Source organism: Solenopsis invicta, chromosome 10 (assembly GCF_016802725.1).
Source record: "Solenopsis invicta isolate M01_SB chromosome 10, UNIL_Sinv_3.0, whole genome shotgun sequence".
Lineage (NCBI taxonomy): Eukaryota > Metazoa > Arthropoda > Insecta > Hymenoptera > Formicidae > Solenopsis > Solenopsis invicta.
In genome coordinates this window covers 2568083-2586020 of record NC_052673.1, presented here as the reverse complement: position 1 = coordinate 2586020, position 17938 = coordinate 2568083, and positions in this window count along the sequence as shown.

Here is a 17938-nt window from a genome sequence, read left to right as displayed (position 1 = left end):
ACCAACAATCGGACTAACGATTTTTGGCTCTACGGATTGATTACATACATACACCTGTTACGACGACCTTGGCTTTACGCGCGGAGAAACGATTCTATCATTTACGGATTGGCTGGATAAACATCGAAATACCTACGACGACATTGACTTGACAAACGATTTTGTATTTAACGACACGAATATGGAGCTGGTGGAACCAAGAAGAGGACCGCAGGGAGACCCACCGAGGACTCCGCTTTACAAACTACGGCTTTACAAACTTACGGCTTTACAAACTTACGAACTACGACTGTACAGTCGTGTTCATTATAGTTGCGACACTTTTTCTTAGATGCGTTTCTGAACGCGCAACTATAACGAGAGCTGAGGACATGATTGGTTCTTATTTGTGGATCCAGCCAATTACGTTCGCCGCTCGATGAGCAAGGTTACATTCCAAAAACCATAAAAGAAAAAGTGTCGCAACTATAATGAACACGACTGTACAGTCGTGTTCATTATAGTTGCGACACTTTTTCTCCGATGCGTTTCTGAACGCCCAACTATAACGAGAGCTGAGAACATGATTGGTTCTTACTTATGGATCCAACCAATTACGTTTGCCGCTCGATGAGCAAGGCTACATTCCAAAAACCATTAAAGAAAAAGTGTCGCAACTATAATGAACATGACTGTACGTTCACGGCCACCGAGAGACGATACGCCCCGGAGCAAAATGGTACGAGGCGTGCATCGCGGAGGTGGACAACAGGCTCCTCCGAATGCTCTTCCAATTAGAGAACAATAGTCCAATCCTGGACGGAGTACCGGCAAACGGAAACTGTCGAGCGCCACGGTCGCGTCCGCGTTGCCCTCGACGCGTTCGTGGATAAGATGTTGATAAAGGCGTTAAACAACATTCCGCCTAATAGACAGAACACGCGCGACGGTGCCCTGTACCTGAGGGAAGCTGTGGATAAGACCTACAACGTGTATCACCAGGATTGGTCGCTATTTACGGACAAAATGGCGGGTGTTTACGATAACTAATCGGATCTCGGATTGGATTGAACAATGGTACTCAACGTAGGTATAGAAAATTTCCCTAGGCTAATCGGATTGACGATTGCTGGGTGTTTACGATAACTAATCGGGCGGTCGATCATGAAACTTTTTCCCTAAGGCGGAAACGTGAAAAGTGAAAAATTTCTCCATTAACTTCAATGGTAAAGATTTTCACTTTTCACGTTTCCGCCCTAGGGAAAAAGTTTCATGATCGACCCCAGGGTTGGGTAATTTGGTGATTTCTGGGGTTTTATACGTTACACGTATAATACATGTATAATACGTATAAAACGTATAATACGTATAAAACGTATAAAACTCCATAATCTCATTTAAAACCATAAAGGTTAGTTTATGCAGGCCGTAACCGCTAACTTATGCCGGAATCTGTAAGAAATTAACCAATCATAATCGACTTATAGAAGAATTATCAATTATGATTGGTCAATTTCTTATAGATTCCGGCATAAGTTAACGGTTACGGTCTGCATAAACCAACCTTAATAACGCTACGTTTCGTTGGTATGACAGGTTTTCTAACCCGAATAAACGTCAACTTTAACGATTAATACCAAACTGAAGAATTACCAAAAAGTATACTCGCAATTTGAAGCACGATAAATGAAACAATGAGTTTCACAGGTAGAACAAGTCAAGTGAGTAATCGAAAAACTTCATCACATTCCAGATAGCACAAAATATTTATAAAATATTTATAAAATATTTATTAAATATTTATAATATTTATTTTAATATTTTATAAACATTTATCAAAGCATTTAATAAATGTTTTTATGGCCGTAGATTGGACTGAACATAAATATTTATCATGAATGTTTCAAAAATATTTATGATTTATGATAATTATTTGAAAATGTTCGAAATATCCATATAAATATTATATTACACCTCATAATCCCAATGAGTAAAACAATATTTCTATATTTTAAAAAACAATTTTTGCAAAAAAATTTTATTCTTAGGAATTTTTTTTGGAAATTCCGAAGCGGTCACCCATTCAAGTCGCAATCAATATTTTAGAAAATATTTTAACAATATTTTTGATAAAGATTTTTATAATTTTTTCCGTCATATATATAAAATATGTATAAAATATTTCTATAATACTTATAAAAAATATTTATGATAAATATTTATTAATATTTATCATAAATATTTTGTGCTATCTGGGATATATTTCTACCAATTTTATTCGTTCGAAAAAAGATCATTCGAAAAATCGATCATTCATTTATTTACAGTCGCAATCCCCAAAACATATTTCAAAAAAACCGAAATTAGAATTGGGAACATCGTCATCGTCTAAGATGCCACGCAAAGCACCAACGAGGGATGACATTGACACAGCTTTGGGTCAATTTTTCTTTGGATGTAACATCTCATTCAATATCGTGGAATCGCAACATTTCAAAAACTTTGTGGATCTCTTACAAAGACTGCGTTCGCCAACGCCATACCAACCTCCAACGAGGAAGACACTTTCGACCAAGCTCCTGGACAAGGTCCACCAAAAGCAGTTAGATGAAAGAGTCTCAGTCTCAGATGATGGATCAGACGGAGTTCTTTTAATTGATGAATGGAAGAATTCATCCGCCAATACCAAGAATGTTGTTTGCACTCTTCAGTTAACTCTAAAAGTACATTCCTAAAATCTGGGATATAACGGGACTCAGAGAAACCGGCGAACAACTTAAAGAAATTGTCAACGAAGGAATAAAGTTAGCCAAAGAAAGTTCAACGTTACCACCTACGCCGTAGTTTCCGACAATGCGTCGCCGATGATATCGATGGGCAAAAAAATAGAGATTTGGCATACTACGTGTCACAGCCACAGTGGCAATCTGTTGGCCAAGACTTTTGTTTCGGATTATTTTGCGAAGACTGTAAATGAACTTTTGCGTAAATTTAGGTCACCGAGTGCAGAGCATGAAATAAAGCAGCAAGGCGGATCCAGAATTATACTAGCTTGTGACACAAGGTGGTGTAGTTACAGAGATGCGTTCCGATGTCTGCTAAAAAATTTGCATCTTATGCAAGCTCTTATTGATGAAAAGAAGATTCAACTTGATCCCAAATACGAAAGCTTGCTCAGAGACCCATCATTTGCGATACAGTTACAAGATTTTATCTTGATCTTCGATCCAATATGCCAATTGATAAACGTCTGTCAAGAATCGAATTGTAGCATAGCTAAAGCTTGTGAAGAATGGCTCAAATTAGTGATACCGACAGCCAATGATGAGATGCAAAAAAAATTGGACGATCGACTCGAAAAAGTGTTGACACCAATTGTACTCACAGCCAATTTCCTACATCCTCAGTATCGGGGCAAACGTTTTGAACACGATCATCGGAAAATGAAAATGGTTTTCGATTTTTTGACACAAGAATTGGAGTTGGCAGATATCACTGATGAAACGGGACTAGATGCTTATCAGAAGGATCGTGGTATTTTTGGAAAATTGAGGGAACGAAATCATACAGCACCAGAAGCATTTTGGATCTTAGCTCGTCCATTTCACCCAAAACTGTCGTTACTGGCTAAAAAATTGTTAAATATTCCTGCTGCTTCAGCGCAATTGGAAAGACTCTTTTCTTCGTGGGCTTTTGTTCACTCTGATTTACGCAACCGTCTCACTGTGGATCGATCGATGAAACTTGTTGATATCTACTATTCTCTGAAAATGAATGAGTTTTTTGATGATCATTACGACGAATTGATAGAATCTAACTGAATCAATGCTTATTTGTAATTAACATAAAATAATAAGGAAGAACCCGTATAAAAATGAGAATGAATTCATTTTTATTTTTTGTACAAAATGTATGAATTTATTTTTTATAAAAAAAATACATGAAAGTTACTTTTTTAAGTATGTAAACTGTCACTTTTGTAACATCTTTTTCTTAATAATATTTCACATTTTAAATCACAAAATCCATAACTGGATAAGTTGGATATAAACTCTTGTCAAATGGGCGGATCCCGATAGCGCACGGGATCGATAGCCCACCACCACTCACAACAACCAATACCTAGAGATTTTCCGTTGTTTGGGTTAGATAAGTTAAGATGATTGGTTGGTGGGCTATCGCAGCGTGCGCTATCGGATCCCGTCCTTGTCAAATGCTTTTTCGTATCTCATTTCACAAAATGAACAAAGTTCGCGGAAACGCGAAGAAACTTTGAGTTCCTTCATATATAGTTTAAATACATTAACAGTAGAATATTTATCTTTTAACTACTATTTAACAATTTATATTGCCATATTACCAACAAGAAAACAAATTCGGAATAGATTCAAACGTATAAGTTAAAAAATAAATCTGTGAGCTTTTCAAATCGTTTAGGCGTTAAGTCGTTAACATTAGCCGGATGTGATATCGATTTGTGCACAGCAACAGGGAGTCGCAGGATTTTCATAGCAAAGGATGATAACTTTGGGTGTACTGAAGAAACTACCCGCCAGAATGACAGTGCATCGTATTCTTTTAAACGACGAGAACTGAATAATTTTGTCGAATCTCTATAATTCCCAAACTCGTTTATTTGATCTGGATCAAGTTCCTCAAGCATGAAATCCGTAGTCTTTGTCATACGTATCACATCTTCTGCGAACCGTTTACCTCGGTAGATGGGATGAAGAAGATTTGCTGTTAAGGCAATTGGAGTCAGGACTTCTTCGATTCGACATTGAATTGATTTATAGTTCTCATTATCGACCACCATCAACCATTGTTCGACAATATCAGCAATCGTGGTGTTTTGCTGCTCTCAATTTTGTGCAATTGAGTGAATAGGCTCCAACAAATCCAAAGCATGTTTCAACTTTTCCTCGAAGGAGTCCTCAATTAATATGCTTACAACGTTTTTTTTTAATCTGCACTCCCTGTCGCCCACTAGCTGTCTCATAGCTCCATAGTTTTTCATACAAGATGAAAATAAATTCCAGTAATGAGAATGTGAACAGTTTCGTAATTTGATGTCTGTTCCTCCATGTACTAATAAATTCTCTTGCAATTCTCTACTTGAGAATTCGTCAAGTAAGTAACGTACATTTTCTGCAAGCTCAAAGTCGACCAGATCGACTTCGACAGATGCAGCGAAGGACTTATGGCATTGCAATGACCATGGTGTTCTGCATCCATTTAAATCTATCGATCCCAAATTTTTGTCAGAAATGGCGGCGTAGATCGTGATGTTAAATTTTGTTCTCGATAAATCGATTGCATCATGAATTATATCTGTGAAATTGTCATCATTTTTCTGCGCATACCATGTCTTCAAATATATATATTTTTTGTCTTGGGACTGCACGAAAGCAACTACGTGCGACTCCTGTTCCGTTTTTGTCCTAAAGAGGATCAATACTCCTTCGGAATTAGACAAAGTCGAACGGATTTTTTCGAGTTGGGCATGAGAATCGTGGAGAAACTGATTTGCCATCGCTGCCGCAGACAGTGGCTTGTACCCAGGTCGTATAGTTCTCATGCAATCTAAAAACACCTTGGATTCGACTTTGTCGAAAGGGATGTTGCATCCATAGAAAAATTTCGCTACAGACTCGTCAAAACGGATTTTATCTTTTTCTGAAACATAATCAAAATATGAATTCAATCCTCGTTGAGGTTTCGATGTTTTACGTTTTTTCGCACATGGAAGAATGGACGTAGACGAAATATCTGCACTCAGTCCCTGAGATAGTATAGTTGATATTTCGTGATCAGGAATAATAACGGGAACATGTTCAGCATTTTCGACTCCTATTGCGATGATCTTTGAAGATCTTGGATCCGATTCATCCAATGACGAATCCGTTATGGTGTCAATACTGTTAATTTGGATTGCATTGAGCATATTTTCGTTGATATCATTTGACTTCGAAGCTGTCAATCTATGCTTATCTCTATTGCAGGTTGTTCTGTAAATATAAAATTTTCACAAACATTCAATATAGTTTACTCTTTCATCTCTGATGAGTGATGAGTCATTTTCTCCATATTTTATTTTGTTAACCTGTGGGTTTGTAACCTAGATTTCGAGGAGTTTGTTAAAGTTTTTTCACAAACCATGCAGTAGGCTACCATTTTTCCACCTACAGAACGTCGCTCAAAGTCACCATTTTCCCAAAAATTATGGGTTGGCCTGCCACCCCGACTCATTTTTTATTTATCGCTCGTATTGTACTTTATGACTTTTTCTTTTATTGTCACAAAGACAGGGGACCGGGGACAATAATCAAAGGTTATGATTCAATTACAAGCTCTACAACATATAACATAACCAGACAAATGTAACGTCGGTAACGTTATTTACCGACGTTACGTTATAAGCATACGCTTCCGTCAAAGGCCTGAAGAGGCGCGATCAGCGCTCGACGTATTATACATACGTATAAAACCATTTATAATACGTATGTATTATACATGGTTTTATACCCGTATAAAGCATTAAGTATTATACATACCCAACCCTGATCGACCCCCAGATCTCGGATTGGATTGAACAATGGTACTCAACGTAGGTATAGAAAATTTCCCTAGGCTAATCGGATTGACGATTGCTGTCTCAAATGTAATCCGATTGATGACGAAAGCGTGGAGACCGAGAAGCATGCTTGAAAAGTAAGTTTCTTTATTTTTTTAAATAATAACACAAAAAATCAAAGATTAAGTCAAAAAGAATGATTTGAATTTAGATTTATTGTAATTTTTTTTGTCTAAACACTGGATTTCGTTTAAATTTCTGTTTGTAAAAATTAATTAATCTATTCTAAAGTTTGTGGTTATATCGGAAACAAACCAAAATTAATAAAACAATTATTAATTATTAGGTACATATTAAAGCATATAATATTTCAAGCATATCATATAGAATTCCTGTTTATTATAAACTTAGTAAACATAACTTTGAAATTATTCAACTACATTATACATTAATCAATATTAATTTATATGTTAAAAATCAATAATGTTTCTAAAAATGTTCTTTTTATTCTTTTCCAGATCGTAAATAAACTTCAATTCCATGAATAAATAAAAATTACTGGAAAATGGATTTATATGAAGAGGGCATTATTGAACAATATCAATTTGTGCTAACTTAAAATTTGTAAAATCTACTTTTCTGTATTAGTTGTTTATTAGAGAGTAATAATATAAGAAAGGAATATACATAAATAAAATTAAAATAATTGTATGCATATATGATGCGTATATTACATTTTTATATTATTACTCTCTAATAAACAATTAATAAAGAAAAGTAGATTTTACAAATTTTATGTTAGCACAAATTGATATTGTTCAATAATGCCCTCTTCATATAAATCCATTTTCCAGTAATTTTTATTTATTCATGGAATTGAAGTTTATTTACGATCTGGAAAAGAATAAAAAGAATATTTTTAGAAACATTATTAATTTTTAACATATAAATTAATATTGATTAATGTATAATGTAGTTGAATAATTTCAAAGTTATGTTTACTAAGTTTATAATAAACAGGAATTCTATATGATATGCTTGAAATATTATATGCTTTAATATATATCTAATAATTAATAATTGTTTTATTAATTTTGATTTGTTTCCCATATAACCACAAACTTTAGAATAGATTAATTAATTTTTACAAACAGAAATTTAAACGAAATCCAGTGTTTAGACAAAAAAAATTACAATAAATCTAAATTCAAATCATTCTTTTTAACTTAATCTTTGATTTTTTGTGTTATTATTTAAAAAAATAAAGAGACTTACTTTTCAATCATGCTTCTCGGTCTTCACGCTTTCGTCATCAATCGGATTACATTTGAGACAGCAATCGTCAATCCGATTAGCCTAGGGAAATTTTCTATACCTACGTTGAGTACCATTGTTCAATCCAATCCGAGATCCGATTAGTTATCGTAAACACCCTGTCACTCCGGGGGGGAGTATGTAGGGACTAGCGACCGCCATGCTTCCCTAGCGCTAGAGACTTTTTGTGAAGAGACGTTGCCGGTTTGCAGAGCCAGCGTTCTTAGCTCACACAGAGATTCGGCTCGGCGCTCGATCCAGATAGTTCTATTCCCAATAAATCTCTCTGTTCTTAATACCAAGTCTGTGTGTGGTTAAACCTTCCTCCTTCACGTCAACTATTGTTGTGACCGATTGTGGATCCGTCTCGGAGTCAGATCAACGAGTCACTTCCCTACACGCGCGCTGTCAGGGCGCCATCTAACATTTCAGATGTTAAGGGGATACTAAACATGGTCCTTTTTTACCGACAGAAAACGATTAACTTTCTTTAACATTTTCTGTTAAATTTTTCTTTTAATTACAATTATTCGATTTCAAAATCCTTCTCCACAATTAAAGTATAAATTTTAATGTACCTCACAGCACGCTACTTTATGCCAAAAACGTTAAATTTATATCTTTTTTATCTCATCATACTCTAGCATAGCATCCACAGTTGTCAACGGGTGACAATATTAGCTTCGTACAAATTTTTTGACGGTTTTTTTCTACAAAATGAGTGTGCAGTGAGGTGCAGATTAGACACCAGAACAACGTAGAATTTTCGAAATTTGGCTTAGAAGTCTAATATAAAAGATTTCTTTGACAGAAAATTTGTGAGCACACGTACGTCTGATCTCGATATATCGCAGCTGATCGCAGCAGAAGAAAGCAGACAATTAGTTGCCCCGTATTTTGAGAGATGGCAGTGTTCAAGTCGGACAAAGCAATCGATCTGTTTATCGAACAGGGGGGTTTAAACAATTGGTTTAAATCTAAGCTAAGCAATTATTAGGTTAGGTTTCCTATCAAAAAAATTCAACACGTCGAGCAGGTTATCTGCTTCGGCTGGCCGAAATTCTAATATACACTGTTAATACTAAAAATCTATAGTTCCGTATACTATAGACGTGTAGTATAATAAAGATTTTTAGTACTAATAGTGAATTTCGAAACGCAGCCCATGACGCATGTAAAGAATGATGGAGAAACATCGATAGAATCGCATTTTGATAGAATCGATTGCCCTAATTCTTTCCAATACCGTAAAACGATTGACGTAATAAAATTCCCAATCAATTATAAATGACTAGAAAAAAAACAAAATAATTCAATTTTTAATCATTTTAATTGAAATAAATACGAAAAAAAATTTTGTTAAAACTAATGAGCTTATAATTTTGTATAGCCATTACAATGTAACGCTGGTACTTTCTCGGTGTCGGTTACGGGATTTTAGGTTCAGGACAGGATGCTCGGATGTGCTCGCCGGGTGTCCGGGTTCGTATTCAATGATAACGCCGTGGTTTGGTAGTGAAAACGAAAGAGGTTAAATATATTTGGCTATGCTTTAGTACAAAATGAAACGATACAGATCCGATATTGTTATCGGGTAATACTGAACTACTCGAATAGTATTGCGGCACTTAATTGCACGGTCGTCGGCCCGCGTGACATCAAGAGATCGGTCACAATATATTCGCGGTACACTTAATATCTAAAACACTTAGGAGTACGTATCTTAGGAACTCCGCGATTGGTAGTACGGCACGGGAGTGCTTAATTGCGCGGTCGTCGGCCCGCGTGAAACTAAGAGAACGGTCACGATGTATTCGCGGCGTACTTACTATTTAAACGGAGCGGATTCCAGAAACTCCGTAACGAACGGACAGGAATTGTGCGCCAAGCGCTCGGAAGTAATGATCGAAGGGCCGCGAAGCGGCTAACTTTTCGTACAGTTAAACGAGCCGCTATTGGCCCGCGCGGCGGACAGTCGCGATACGCGAGTGCGGTCGACGGTAGAGACCTAAGCGGTCTCTCCCTGCGGGGTGTTGTCACCCCGTAGGGAACAGGTTTGCGGAATGAGCCTGAGAACGGTGTCGGGCATCCCCGACGGTGGTGCGGGTCTCGAGAATCCCCGAGAACGGAATTGCGGGACGGACGGTTCCTGTTGGCCGAGAATACCCAGCCGCGGAAACGACGAGTATTCCCGTCGCGGAACGGAGGATGGGATTGGCCGAGTATTCCCAGCCGTTAGGACCGACGAGTATTCCCGTCGCGAGAAAGTTAGAACGAGAATGCCCGTTCCGGGGAAGTGCTTGAGAATGCCCAAGCTAAGGAGCGTCGAGAATACCCGGCGCAGGAGCGGAGTAGGTTTGAGATCGGTGGCTCGGAGTGATCTGATCTCGGCTGCTCGCTGCCGGCTTATATAGCAGTCCGCGCGGTCGTATGTACTAGTCAGCGCGCGTGGTGGGGCCGGCCGGAGTAGGGATGCTTGCCGAGCGCGGCGCGCGGCACGCATGGCAGCGCGTGATCGCGGCATGCTTAGCTGAACGCGCGCGCGTGTTTGCTCTTACGCGTTGCGTTCGGCGGCGGAAAGGCGTAACGTTACAACAATAATCACAAAAGACGTTTAAATATTATGAGCTGAGTTACAAAATTTCTTCATTTTAGCAACAATGCAAAGAGAAATAATGGATGGATTTTTTTAAAGTAGATTATTTTATTGAACCAATTTATGATCTCATTTGTGTGGCTTTTCTCATGAATCTTCTTTATTTAAGTATATTTAAAATAAACGAATTTTTACATTTGTTGAAGCTCGGATAGATGTACGCGTTTCCGCACCACGCTTTGTAAACCCGTTATTTTTACAGCGAGAAAAATATAAAACAATGAGTAGTTACATGAAAATACAATTAAACTTTGCTCGCATTTACATGTGTAGCTCTTATACAGAAGAAGTATAAAATGTTAATTTCCCATATAGCTTTCCTCTTTATTTTTTTTTAAACGTACGGTTACAATTTTTTTGTTCTGGAGGCAAAACCTGTCATCTCATTACATCCACTTTTCAGAACAAATACTTTCACTAAACAAAAAAAGTAAAAAAAAATGAAGAAAACGTAAAATAAGTATCAAACTATGAACACTACATAGAATTACAGAAATTATTATTCGCCGTTTAAATTATACCGTTTGAAGAGTTGCGAATCGCGTAGCGTTGCTCAATGTACTTGGCACGAGAGATTATGGTATCTCTTCAACTATGAATCTTTACGAATCAACTTGTACCGATTTATATTAATAAATCAGTCCAAATTGATTTATATTAATAAATCAGTACAAATTGATCCGTAATGACTTACGCTCTTACATTTTGCACAATCATTTTGCTGATAAATCAGCACAAATGACAAATGCATGCGCACCTTGCGCGAATCCGGCTATGCACATTACTCTCTAATCTCAACCAACTGAACAAGAAATTACAAATCAAATATAGTGCATCTAAAACTGACTTGAAAAGTTTTTGCACGGAAAGATAGTTCACTTTAGTAACAAAATGAAAAAGATTATTTAATAAGTGAAATATACTGAATGCAAATGTGTCACCAATGAACGGTGTCACTCGTCTCAACCGATGTATTGATAATATAAAGTTCAAGTTTTCAAATCTCAAAATAATTACTAGCAAATTTCATTTTCCACATAGCTTCTCGCTTTACTTTTGTTTAAACGTACGGTTACAATTTCATCGTTTTAAAGACAAAACCTGTCAGCTCATTGCATTCATTTTTCAGAAGAGATATTTTCATTAAACAAAAGTAGTAAAGAAATGAAGAAAACAAAATTAGTACCAAACTATGCATAATTAGTAGAAAAAAATTACAGTGATATAAAATTAAAGTTTTCAAGTTATAAAATTAAAAGTTACAAGAAAGGTTACTTCAATATGTGTTATACTATTATTTTTAATAATAATATGACGCATACGTATACGCAGGTGGTTGCGGATGTCTTTGCGCATACGCTCCGGCTGGCGTTGACTGGTACATTGGCGGGTACACTCCCACTGGCACTAACGGAGGTGGGTACGCTGCTGGCGGCGGCGGTGGCGGGTACGTAACTGGCGGGTACGTAACTGGCGGGTACGCTGCTAGCAACGGCGGTGGCGGGTACGCTGGCAAACTGGGAAATTTTTGCCCGTACCCGCCACGAGCGAATCTCCGGTTGTTCCTTTTGTTGATTCTTTGAATGCTTCTCCGCATTGTTTCCATTTTCTGAAACAATCAAAATTTATTTGTTATTAAGTTACTTATGTGATGAAAAATAATTCATTCGTTACTGCTGAGTACAGCCACTTGTTAGTAATGAATAAAAGTTTAATTGAAAATGACTAAAAATTTAATCATTACTTACTCTTAGCGAATAAGAAACAAAGACTTATATATTATTCAATATATTTTGAGTGAGTAAATTGAACAACCAATGTTTATTTTGTTATTCAATTCACTTTGAATGACAAAATAAACAACTGAGAAAAAATTAGTTTTTTTTACATTCTGAGTAATGGTTGAACGATTATATTCGTTAAAATGTTTAACAAATTCTTGACTAGTAATGAAATATTTGTCACTTGATAAAGCTATATTATCAATTTTCCTCTTCCACTGATTATGCAGTAGATTATGTCACACTTTTATAAATTACGTCCTAAGTAATAAATATTTTATTACTAGTTTAGAATCTGTTAAACACTTTGTAACGAACCGCCTTCCGACCCCCCCTCGGACCGCCGAACCGTCCGACCGAACATCCGCCGGACGGCAATTAACGGCGCATAGCGCCTAATAAATACTCTGATAACGGAGTAAATACACGATCGCTCCCGCGCTCGCATCTCCGCGCGCACGCGCTCTCGTTCCCGCGCCGTCCGCAGCCACGCTCTGTGCGCGTGGCCCGAAACGGAAGACCCGAGATTGAGTGGCGGGGATGCTGCCGCCGGACCGCTCCGCCGTGACACGTCGCGCATCCCCGCGCCTCGATCCTCGGGTATATAAGGCGACGTTCACCGGAGGCGAGGACCTTGTCCGCTCCTGGCCGGCCTACCGACCAGAAGCTCCCCAGGTTGCGACCGAGATCGAGCGCTCGGTCTCTGCTGAGACACTTGGCTCGCAGCCGACTCCGCTCCCAATTCCGCTTCCGATTTCCGATCCGCTGCCTGGGCTCAAGTGAAACTTGGGCCCTGTCAAAATACTTGACGACAGCGCGATCCTCTCCGCCGCCCAAGCTCGACGCTGCCTCGCGTAAGAGGGTACGGTGCTCCGTGCCTCCACCAAGCGCACTTGGCGTGAGGTAGTATCCTCCGGCGATCTCGACAGCGGTATTAACCGCCTCGCGACGGTCCGCGCATGGTGGAAGGGATAGCATGGTGTGTGCAGTTCGGCTAAACCACGCCCACTTTTGCTCTGCAAGGGCTACAATTGACAAAACAGCCAACTGTGAAAAATAAAATTATTTAGTGTCAGCCTGTTGGTATGCTGGATGTACCTTCTTTGTTTCACACATGTTAGTTTCTCTTTCTATCCTTGTATGTATACTCGTATTTCCATGGCTCGATTTACATACGTCAGAAGGAAGGTGTGATTTGCATGTGATATTTTTTAATATTTTACAATTGAACAAGTTTGTTGTTATATCAAAATTAAATATTACATTGGAAAGGCTTAACAATAAGACAAGCAAATACAGTTATTTTTGCTCAGTTAAATTCTGAGCGTCCTCATTATTATATAGATTTTTAGCAATAAAAAGTAAATAGATAAAAAATAAATAAGTAAATAAATAAATAAATAAAAAATAAAAAGACAATAAAATTAAACCTAAAAAACATATAAAAATATAATAATACAAAAAGTCTTGTAGTTATTAAAAAAGTATACAGGGTGTTTCAGACCACCCGTACACCCCTTTTCTCTTCGCAGGATTAGGACCAATCAAAAATATGTTCAGACGAAAGTTGTAGGGTTTTAAAAGATCTATTCAATGATCTTATCAGTTTGACCTTGGATGGCGTCGCCAAGGTCAGATCGAAATCACATTAAGTTTTTTAAATGGAACACCCTATTTTTGATTCCAGAATCTAATAGCTGGTGTCAAGACCTTTCCAAAACACTACAAGAAAGTTTATTTTCGTTGACTACTTTCCGAGTTGTGCGGCTTGAAAGTTACACTACCGCCAACACCATGTAAATAACAATATAAAATCACGCGTTACGCAGAAAGCCGTGCAGCCGACACAAAGAAAGTAAACACGCGAGCCGGGCCAACAAAAACAGATCATGAAAAATCGTGAAAGTTAGCTGTCGCGACCGTAGATAGTCACATACATATGTATGTCATAATATTATGTAATTACATTATTACTTTAACGGTAGCACACGAGCAATAACGAGCGCGGCTTTCTGCGTAACGATGTCTAACTCGTGATTTTATACATATTGTTATTTGCATAGGATGTAGTAGAGATGTATTCACCACAACGCTATTGTGACTCAACTCAACACGAGTGACAATAACTCTCTCAAACTTGTCACCTACGTCTTCAATAACCGTCATATCAGTATCAATCGCGCAACAAAAATCCGACCCTCTTTATTAGTCTAGGTTTATTTAGCCATGTCCTATTCCAATGAAGAAGCATATGATATGCTGCTAATTTTAGGTGAGTGTCGCTACATTCATTGCAGCGGAAAGATTGTGGCGGGAACGTTATCCTGATCGGACTCCTCACTCGCGAAATGTTTTTTCACGTTTGGCTAAACGAATCAAAATTAAAGGTGTCGTTCAGCCTCAACATAACAAAGGTACACAAATTCGTCGTCCGATTATGGATGAAAGAACAGTGGAAATTCTTGCATCGACAGAATTGAACCCTTATGATTCTTTAAGACGACGAGAACAAGATTCTGGTGTTAGTAAAATCAGTGTTTGGCGCATTCTAAAAAATAACAAATTTCACCCTTACAGAATGTCTGTTCATCAAGCGTTGAATTATAACGATATTAGACAGAGACTTGTATTTTGCAACTTTATAAGACAGCAACCACTTGATTTCCACTTGAAAATTTTATTTTCTGACGAATGTACACTTAAAAGTAATGGATCTGTTAATACTTGGAACTCTCGTTATTGGGCACAAAATAATTCTCACTGGTTGAGAGAAGTAGATCATCAAACCATTTGGAAAGTCAATGTTTGGTGTGGAATTATTGGAAGTCAAATCATAGGTCCTGTTTTCTTTGACGAAAATCTAAACGGTGATAGATATTCCGCCTTGATAATGACAGATCTTCCTGTCTTACTAGAAAATATTCCTCTGCAATTGCGCCTGAACATGTGGTTCCAACAAGATGCATGTCCGTCTCATACATCGAGAGTTGCTCGTGCGGCATTAAATACTATGTTCCCCGACAAGTGGATAGGCAAATACGGTCCAATCAATTATCCACCCCGATCACCAGATCTCACCGTCCTTGATTATTATTTCTGGGGAAGGATAAAAAACTTGGTCTATCATGAACGTCCGACTACGAGGGATAATATGATTCGTAGAATAAGTGAAGCAATTCGATCCTTACGTGCCGAGGAAATTCTTCGAGCAACCAATGATTTTCAAAATAGAGTTGATGCTTGCATCGCAGAGAATGGTGCTCACTTTGAACATTTAGTCGCTTAACAAAACATACACTCATTCATTCCCGAACGTGAGAGGCAAGGGGACTCACGTGAATCAAGCACCTCAAACGTGAGAGGCAAGGGGACTCACGTGAATCAAGCACCCCAAACGTGAGAGGCAAGGGGACTAACGTGAATCAAGCACCCCAAACGTGAGAGGCAAGGGGACTCACGTGAATCAAGCACCCCAAACGTGAGAGGCAAGGGGACTCACGTGAATCAAGCACCCCAATGGGATGAAATTCTCGTCACGTCCACGTCGTTCATTCTGGATAATGCTAAGCACGGGAAAATGCATACAGTCAATCTGGACATGATTGATCATCAAACATAATCAATCCAGTTAATAAACAAAAGCAGAGTACATAAAACTTTGAATCCCCTTTTCCTCCCCCATACACATACGCATGCACGTATGCACACACCCACACACAAGATTAAATCCGACTAAGTAACCACCACATGGTACATCTTGAGTAATGCTGATGCTGGCGGTAGTGTAACTTTCAAGCCGCACAACTCGGAAAGTAGTCAACGAAAATAAACATTCTTATAGTGTTTTGGAAAGGTCTTGACACCAGCTATTAGATTCTGGAATCAAAAATAGGGTGTTCCATTTAAAAAACTTAATGTGATTTCGATCTGACCTTGGCGACGCCATCCAAGGTCAAACTGATAAGATCATTGAATAGATCTTTTGAAACCCTACAACTTTCGTCTGAACATATTTTTGATTGGTCCTAATCCTGCGAAGAGAAAAGGGGTGTACGGGTGGTCTGAAACACCCTGTATATATATATATTAACAATAGACGCCATAAAGCAGATATGGATGGGGCGCGTTTATAGCGATATAAATATGTTTAGTTTATTACTGAAAAATGTGTCTTTGAACTATAACTTTACCATACATGTTTGAATTTGTTGTTAAATATGCTATAAATTTTGATATAAAATAAATTTTAAATTTTTCAGAAATTTAGAAGAAAAGGAGAATTTCGAGAAAAATGACATTTTTAAAAAATCTAAACAAAGTGTTATATAATACAAGAAATATATAAAACATTTATTTGAAACTTTTTTTTATATTTTTTACCATTTCGACGGTATTACTTCAGAAATTAAAAAATCAATTTATTTCAAGAGCGTGTTTCATCCTTTTGACAATCATGTGGGCCCGTTGAAATGTATATATAAAAATACGTGTCCCATATTTTTATCTGTATTACAACATATTAAAGGCTTGTCAATTTCTTGCAAACTCTTACGCTGTTTCCTATTTCTTTCACACGTGTTCTCGCGATGAAGAGGAAATGGAGGAAACTAACCGAATGAATCGAATCTTTAGTCAAAAAGTGTAACACTTCATGTGCATAACTGTTCCTGATAGAAAGAAAAGCAGATACTTGAATAAGTGCATGAAACAAAGACAGATGACTCGGCATACCAACAGGCTGACGCTAAATAATTTTACTTTTCACAGATGGCTGTCTTGTTAACTATAACCCACTGATAGACGAAGAGGGCAAATTTTTAGAGAGAGACACGCGCGAACTGCACACACCATGTTATCCTTCCACCATGGGTCCGCGCGAAACACCGACACCGACCGCACGGATCCGTGCGTGTGTACGCGCCCCGTCTTATCGCACCACGCACCGCGTCGCGCACCGGTTTCACGGCCATCATAACAAGGCCGCCCGGCTTCCGGGAAAATATCGCGACAGCGTTCCACGAAACGCGTCTCGGGTAGCAGGTGCGTCATGTAAATAAGTTTGTACCTAGATTTCCGTGCTTCTGTCCGCGAAATATCGTCCGTCCGCGCGTTAGACTAAGTATCGCGATTTGTCACCGACCAATCGTGTCATTGCACGTTTGTTATAACTGCATCGCCGACCGTATTATAAGAGACCTGTGTATTTTCACGAGGCGTATGCTAGCTTCGCCGTATTCACAATAAACGCTATTTTATCACATCAACCAAAACGCCTTCTAATCTCTTCAGGCGACCTTTCGCGCCCGTTCCCGCACCGTCGACCGTCCGTGCGCGAAGTACGGTCGTTACAACTTTGACAAATCTATTTGTTCCAGTTTCAATCTTAACCATTACTCAAAATGTTAAAAAAAAACTAATAATTTCTTAATCGTTCATTTTGTCATTCTAAGTGAATGTAACATAATAAATTTTTGTTCCTTGTGCTAGCACAAAAATTAATTTAAAAACATGGTTTTGTTTAAAAAACACATAAATACCTTTGCCATTTCTTTAATTTCTTTTTTCCTTTGTTCTTCCTCTTTCAATCTTGTCTCCTGCTCTTCTTTTTCTTTCAGTCTTTTTGCTGCTCTTCTT